At 31.5% G+C, this 8,904-nt stretch overlaps 1 protein-coding gene across 1 annotated transcript in view; it reads left to right on the forward strand.

The window, feature by feature from the left end:
- GABA-B-R3 (gamma-aminobutyric acid type B receptor subunit 3) overlaps nucleotides 1–8,904 on the forward strand; it is a gene marked incomplete at its 5' end in the record, with an annotated part of 146,324 nt that overhangs the window by 99,951 nt on the left and 37,469 nt on the right.

Here is an 8,904-nt window from a genome sequence, read left to right on the forward strand (position 1 = left end):
TATGTTACAGCAGTTCAAACGTGTTACATCTTATTCCTTCTTCGCTTTTTTGACATTTTGCTTTCGCCAATACTTAACTTGTATATATATATATATGATAAATATTAACGCATATTTATTTTTCGTCTAATATTCTACCTATATTTTAAAAAATTTTCCTTTATTACAATATTTCTTGCCGCCTGATTAGAAATTATTGATTGTTTTTAATTTTTTTTTTAAATACGACTTAAAATCATTATTTTTATTATTTTTTTATCAACATTCATTTATTTAATCGAGACAAACCTGTCACTGTTAATTAGACAAACACTGTCAACACAACTGTGTCTTCGTTTTAGAAAAGCTTTCTAAGACAGTCATCAGTCTGCAACAATATAACTCGTGTATACTGGTTAAGTTCCAGGTGACAGTTGAAAAAGTTAAAATATAACGAAAGAAAAAATAATCTCAAAAGTAATGTTTTTTATTACAACTAAAGGAGCATTAGGACCTGATAAATTTTATGGTTTGTTTGTTACTATACTTCTCCAATTCAAACTGTTTAAATATGAATTTATTAAGGTTTTATGTCAATGAAATCAAATATACATTACGTATTTTATATAACAAATAGAAAAAAAATTAATACTATTATGTATATTAATTTTTAATCTCTATACTTATGTAATATAAGAATAATAAGTTAGTAATTGTCCGATTAGATTCAGTATACTGTGCGTATCGGAATCCAATACAGCTGGGCACCACTGTTTTGTTTTAATAAAATGTTTCTCTTCTCTTCTTTTGTTTTCTTCTTTAGTGCCTCTCAGCGTAGAGGAGCATTCAGCCAGGAATTCCACTATTCCCTATTCCTCGCCTGTCGGATGTCCATCCCTCTCGCCTTTCAGAGTGGCTCAACATTGTCAAGATATGACATCCTAGGTCGGCCCCTAGGTCTTCTGCCATCTGGGACATAGTCCATCATCTTTACAGGATCTCTGTGGTCGTCCATCCTGATAACATGGCCGAACCACTTCAGCTGTCGAGCTTCCAGGATCTCTTTCAGTGAGGCTATCTGCAACTCCTGACGAAGCCTTTCATTGCAAACTCGGTCCCTCCTTGTTTTTCCAACCGTTCTTCGCAAATATTTCATTTCGGCAGCGGCAATTCTGCTCTCATGTCGATCTGTTATTATCTAATTCTCCGCTCCATACAAAAATATGGGCACATACACTGTTGTGAAGATGTGCAGCTTGACATCCCTCCCCACTTCTCTTTTCCCTACGACAGTGTTACATATCTGGTAGTAGACTGAATTTGACTTGCTAATCCTATTATATATTTCTGCGTTCACCTTCCTAGATCCGTCTATCACTGTACCCAGGTATGTGATGTCTGTCACCACTTCCAATTCATCTCCATTACAGTACATGTGGACATTCTCCTTTTGTCTTCCAAGATGCAGAATCTTACTTTTGTTGGTATTTATAATCATTCCTTTTCGTCGAAGCTCTTCATACCACTCCATAATACTGCTGGTTGCAACTTTTCCACAGAGTCCCCAATCAGTACGACATCGTCGGCGTAGATTAGAAGCTGAATGACAACTGGATTAAGATTCCTTCGTCCCAGGAATGTCTTATCAGCTCTTCCCTTAGAAATGAATGCCACTTTATCCATGATGAATAAAAGTAACAACAATGGGCTTATGCTGTCTCCTTGTTTGACCCCCTTCCCAATATTGAAACTATTTGATTCCAACCCGTTCAGCCTGACTATTCTTTTAGGCTCGTGGTGTATGGATTTAATCGCCTCTGTCAGGTTTCTCTGAACGTTCTTCGCTCTGAGAGCTTATTTCATCTCGAGGAACCGAGTCAAAAGCAGATTTGAGGTCAAGGAAAGCCAGGTACATATTTTTATCCAGGTCTTAGGATTTCTGTTAGATATTTCTTAATGAGAAAATGTGGTCATCGGTTTGGCGCCTGGATTTGAACCCAGCTTGCTCTTCTTCTATTAGGTTCTCAACTAGTGGTCTAAAACAACCAACCAATATGGATGTATATAGCTTTTACGCGAGAGGCCTATGAGTCTGAAGTTAGAGCATTCATAATTTCTTGTGTATTGGTATTATAATATTATATTCCCATTCTGTTGTGATCCTTTTTTTCATCCCAGGCTTTCTGAAAAAGGCTTTCTCTTCTCTGTTAAATCATATTTTTAAATGTGAAAGATAGTTCTGCTGTCGGATTCTAGGGTAGCATTGCTGGCAATAGCGTCTGAACGTCCCTCAACTAACGCCGACCCGAAGCGCCATCACTGAAAGAGCAGTCCAAAGGAGTAGAGGAGAATGTGGGGGCAAGAACTGGGCGGCATTGCTAGATCCTAAGAGGCGCCCTCCATTGACTTTACCAAGAGCGGTGTCAGTGGCAAGCTTTTTGCATGCAGGTTGGCTACTGGGCATGACTATTTGCGGCACCACCTGAAAAGAATAGGAGTAACTGAATCTTCGGACTACGTCCTGTGTGGAGTTGGTGAGATGACTGGCGATCACATATTTGCATGTGCGGCAATGGCGGACTTGACTACAGACGGGAGTTACATCGGCAGAGCTAAACTATACTAGGCTGTACGAAACAGAATGGCAGAAATGCCTCCTTTGGCGTAGTAAAAAAAAAAATATATATTTTTAAATGTATGCTTTAAAAAAATATATCATCAGATATTACAAAAAACAACAAACGTGTATAGTGAAGACTCTACTATGAATTTGAGTTTTGGAATTAATATTAGATGGAGGTGCAATGTTACTTTTTTTAATTAAATAGAGAAATGTTAATGATTTTATAATTAGATGCGTTGATCAAAATTGTTGAGCAGACATTTGAACTAATATTACGAAATATCCTAAGCTTTCATGCTTTTCGTATATATATATACATATATATATATACACACATAAATATTATATATCTTTTTTACAAAAATAAAAACATTATACTCAGTATTGTTACTTTTTTTGATAAAGTGAATTATATTTTTTTGTAACTAACAAATAAGCACCGAAATAAGCTATTGCTGTTGATACCGAAAAGAAATTTCTGTTGAGCATTTTCATTTCATAAACATTTGATCCCCTGTAGATGAGGAACAGAACGGAACCGATAGTAATTGTTCCTCTCTTACAGTTCCTTAAAAAAACTTTACTTTTTCCTTACTTCTTTACGCACTTACTAACTAGAATGGTTAAATTTCCGAGCTAATTCGAAATATTACAATGAAGTAACTGAAGCAAAGGCATGTTAACATGAAACATATGAAATTTCATTTAATATCGATTAAATGATAGAATATATAATGTCTAAACATATATTAAACTCGTAAGCTATTAATAAAGAAAACAAAAGAAATGTGAATGAAGCAGCAGCTAAAATATTTTTGTTTCTTATTTTTCACGAAAAGGTTTTAAACTGAGTCTTAAACTTTTGTTTATATTGTAACTGGAGGAAAACAGAGCTCATTAAAAAGTAGAACAAACAGTGACGCTCTCAATTTTTTTTAATGGTTAATTACCGCTGCCTGTCACTGTGATATTTGTTGAATTGAATTGAAACATTTCACTCGCAGGAAGGGAACCTGTTACGAAATTATTCCAATCCAGCAGGCATCTTTTTTTTTCTATAGAAAAAAAATCTTTTACCATTGCAGAAATTTAATAAACGTAGTTTATTTTACAAGTACTATTTTTAAAATGGATATTTTCTTCATGGATGTGAAGCGATTCCAAAGTGGGCGATGATTTATATCAATAAAACTGGCTAACGACAAATAAACCATTTGAATGTAAAACCTATTAATATTTGTATTAAATGAGTTTAAGTATGTAAGAAATTTCAAAATTTCCGTCTAGTAAAGTAGACCGAAAAAACTTTTGTTTAGGAAAATTCAAGTCATATTCATTTTTAGGGTGTTTTGAAACTGTCAAATACTAATTTTCATATAGATCAAGTTACAACCGGAGGTAGAAAATAAAACATATAAGATAGTTTTATTGGTTCGAAACTGCTTTTTCTCCTATTAAAGGCATAAAATTTAAATGATATTGGTATGGGCTAGAAGAACGAAGATTCTGCTCTTCAACTATTGTAGTTATATTAGATTTAGATAACGATGTGAAGATGTATGAATTTATTTTGGGAACGCGGGACATCGGAGAAAAAATAAATATCTTCCAAAAAAAAAAAATTTTTCTGTTTTAAAATTCGTAACCAAAGGTTTCAGAAGACACTAAAAACGAACATGATTTGATGAGGTCCTATCTTCTATGGGATAAGTTTCATTGATATAATTAGATCTTATGAATGAAAAAATTCTCCTACCTCTGTTCCACAAAATATGGGTAATCTATTAACAATATCTTTTTTTATTAAAACATATTACAACTATACACAAATGTATTCAATTTATTCTATTAATCAATACTATTGTACAACATTAAATTACTAAATGATTTACTATATCTATGTAATGTGTATATAAATTTGTGTAATAAAATAAAATAAAAAATTAGAACAAGGAAGGGAACTATTCATTCACAAGATCTAATTACATGAATATGACTTGATTTTTTGTCTACTTTACAGAAAGCTACTTTTGATTTGTGTAATTTTTTACACAATTAAACTCATTTAATACAATAAATAAGACTGGAGCCCAGGCTACTGTAGGACATTCTGTTATAAATTCTATATTTATTAATTCATCAGTCATACTACCTCCATTTTATTTATTATTATTATTTATTTTTCTTCTCTCGTCCCTTTTTCAAATTAACTTGTTTCTTTTTACCATTAGAGGGTAATTGCTTGTTTTGTTATGTGTACAAATATCATTATTTTTTGTTATTTTACTTTTCTCTCTTATTAAGAAGCATTATTCTTATCTATTTTTTTTTTCCTTTAACTATAACATTGTATATAGTTAGGGGTGTCTTTTGTACGAGACTATATCCACCTACCATAATCAACTGTTAAAAATATGTATATAATATAACGGTTATATCCAACCATGTAAGGCCCACCAGGCCGATCTGGTATAAAATAAATAAATTTTTAAAAAATTACAATAAATAACTTAGGAGGCCCCTCACCTCCGGATTCAAAATAGCTCTTGAATGGATAGCTCATATGTAAAATTAAATATAACAGGTAACCTTAAAATACCAAAGGTAGTAAAAGGTAAGACACAACACGAATTACTTTTCTTTCTTACACAGTAATGCACTTATAATTCACATTTTATTTCTGTTTTAGAGGGTTCGGAAAAAAAATAAATAAATAAAAAAAAATAAATAACTTGCTGTTCCTATTCTAAACAAAAAAAACAAAACAAATCGGTAGGTATAAAATAACCATTTAATATATGCAGTGTAAAGACGGCTAACGATGAAATAAATAATTCTAAAATTTCTTTAAAAAAAGTTCAGACTAGTATCTAATATTCTTCGATCCAGTATCACAAAAAAAAATCATAAAAATCGGTGATCACATGTGCTTAGCCTTCTAAATCAAATCTTCTACTCTTTTGCTAATTTTGATATTTGAGGTAATATATAACTAGAGATTTATCTCCTGGAATATAGGCTCTCCAACTTCCGAGATATTGGAATAAAATCCACTTTAATCTTTTCCTAAACTGATGCATGCAAAATATGAATTAAAAATTGATATATAACTTATAGAAAGACAAAGATTTATAATCTAAGCTTCCTTCATTTAGAATTCAAAGTTAGGAAATAATATAGATAATAAGTTATATATAATATATGTTTACACCCAAGTGGTTTATTCTACGTTAAGACAGTTTATTGATATAAATCATCTCCAACTTTGGGATACTTTTTCATCCATGAAGAAAATATCCATTTATTTTATTTTAAATTTAGTAATTATATTGATTTTAATGCTTTAATTTAGTTCTAGTGGTAGTATCTATTATCAGTTTAAGCGGGGACAAAGCTCCTTTCCTGGACTAAATCTGTTGCTGAACTGGTGGCGTATGTGTACGTGGACCAAACAACAGACTCATAATCCACTGTTTGAACACTAATCTCAATTAACTGCCTCTATTGAACTCCCGGTCTAGTCGTCTCTAGTAGCCGAGCTCGCTCTTTGCCAATTCCATTTGACCCGTTCCTCTACTATCACCTCTGCAGTATCCGTTTTAATTAAACCCAAAAGCACGTTAATTAATTTGATGTTTGGCGTGGAAACGTAATTATACAAGTTCGTTGTTGTAAACTCCATCGTTTCTTTTCTTACAATAAAATTTGATTTTGTTTTTCGGCGCTGCTGCCCTTGATAGTCATGGGCTTAATCACATTTTTCCAGATCCATCTAAAACAAAAGACATAAATTATTAAGTTTTATTACTCATCTGTTACATTAATCGGATTTGATAAAAACCTTTTGCTACCGTTGGTACTTTAAGGTATACAATGAGATACTTGGCTGAGTCCATTCTATCGTTAGCAACCGCTCTCCATCTTCTAATCCCAAGCTGGCGTAGGTCTCCCTCAACATCATCACAAACATGATTGTTGTGATAAACTATGACAGTGAAGGTTGGCTGTGATTAAAACTTTCAATTTTTAATTTAATGTGAAGAATTGACAATATAGGGTAATTGAAGACTTAAATTAATGACCTGGGCAAAATATCCTGTATAAAGTTTTATAAAGTTGATATGGTTCCAAAATTGTTTTAAGATTGTCCTTGAGAATGACCTAATTGGCCGAAACATGGGACTTATAAAAAAAATATAAATTGTTTTGAGACTAAAATTTATTCATTTAAATGATAATAACCAGTCTTAAGAAAGAGTAAAGATTATATATATATTTTTTTCAAACTACAGTGCATCTCATCGTATTCCTATCAAAACATATAAATCCTTATAGTACAAGAGACGGGAAGAAAAAAAGGCAGTTATCTCACCCCAATTTTTGATTACTTTAATGAAAACTAAGTATAATTACTAGTCAAAACTATGAATCTGCCAAGTATAGGTAATGGGAACAAAAAATGGCGGCTGTTTCAAAACCTTAAAAAAACATTAATTTTTCATTCGGAGCTCTATATCTTAAAAACTACCAACAACACTAGAAAATCTAAGAGAACATTATTTAAAGAAGAGCAATTTTGCTGAAATATTAGCCCTAAAAGAGCTATAAATTTTTCAAAATAAATTCACTAACTAATGATCTTTCAGTACGTCCCATACAACATTTTTTATGAAATGTTGCTTTTTAAAAAGCTATATCTCGAATACTGTTTAACGTAAATAACTCTATTAGGGCTCATATTTTAGCAAATTTACTCTTCTTTAAATGACGTTCTCTTAACTTTTCTTGTGTTGTTCCTACTTTTTAAGACATAGAGGTCCGAACGAAAAATTAGTTTTTTTTTATCGGTTTGAAACAGCCACTATTTTTTATTCCCCCTACCTATACTTGGCAGACTCATAAATTTTGACTACTAATTATGCATAGTTTTCCTTAAAGTAATCAAAAATTGGGGTGAGATAACTGCCTTTTTTCTCCTCTTGGGCTCTTGTACTATTATAATGCATCTAGTATGAAGGTTTTCATACTCGCATATCATTTATATATATTTTTTATTAAAACTGATAAAATATGGTATTTAATAAATAATAAAAAAAAAGGCCGAAGTTTGAAATTTCTTTAAATGATTCTTTATCCTATTATATGTTATTACATAAAGGTGGATACTACCCTGCCAGATCATAGGATATCTTAACGTATTAAGACATTTTAAAACCATTCTTATTGGAGTCAATAATCTTAATTGTCTTCTTTATAAATGTTTCCATTGGCGATAGACCAGAATTTTCATAAATTAGAAGAATTTTAATTTGGTGAAGGTATTTTAGATAAGTTTCCGTTGTAACCTACTTTTAAATTTTAGCATGTTCTTCAAAGTATTTTCCAAGAATGTAGTAAATGATGAAGCACTATTAGGAGTGCGCATTTCAGAATAACTTACTCTTGTAATATGTTAGTATTTTCAGTCTAATATTCAAATTTGGAGTAGGTGGATTTTCTAGTTTGTAACATTTTGTTTATACAAAATATAACAAAATCGGCAATGATTTCAATGCTTGAAATATCTGTCTAATTTCAATTTTATTAAAAATAATGATTATTAAACCATTTAAATAATTAATGTGTGGTTATATTTTTTTTTTCTCGCTTCATCTACTTTTTTCTGAATCCCTAAGATTAACACCGTGGTTTTAAGAAACTTGTAATTTATTATCAAAGGATTTGGGCAAAAGAAGAGAAAACGAAACTATATAGTTCCGTCTATTTATTTGAAAAAAATTCTCGTACATCCAAATTACTGAATTTCTTTTAATTTTTTAATTAATAGTATGATTGTTACGAGAAATAATTTTACATGCTATCAAAGATCTATGTAGTACATATAACATTAAATTGAGTTAAACAACATAAACCTTAAAAGAATTTGGTCATTTTGATTACTTTAGTACATAGTTTCATGACGTGGTTTTCATAGGGTGGGTTCGTCATTCCCACGCCTATTTTTATCAGTGTCATCCATTGGCTAACAGGTCTTACAAATGCCCGGGGGGAGGCTGTGAGTGAGTATTCTATAATATAATTATATGTTTGAAAAATACAGGATAGAGCTAGGGACTCGAACTCGCAACCTTTGGGTTGGCAGACAGGTGCGTTACCATGCTGCTACCGTCACCTCTAATACATTAATTTTACTATTTATAAATTCCATATGCATGTATCTATATTCACACATTCATTCCCCATCCAAATGAAGTGTACATATAATTAATAGAAGGATGAGGATTAAAAATGTTAATTTTTTT

The sequence above is a fragment of the Halyomorpha halys genome, unplaced genomic scaffold (assembly GCF_000696795.3).
Source record: "Halyomorpha halys isolate HHAL.00 unplaced genomic scaffold, Hhal_1.1 Scaffold585.1, whole genome shotgun sequence".
Taxonomy (NCBI): domain Eukaryota; kingdom Metazoa; phylum Arthropoda; class Insecta; order Hemiptera; family Pentatomidae; genus Halyomorpha; species Halyomorpha halys.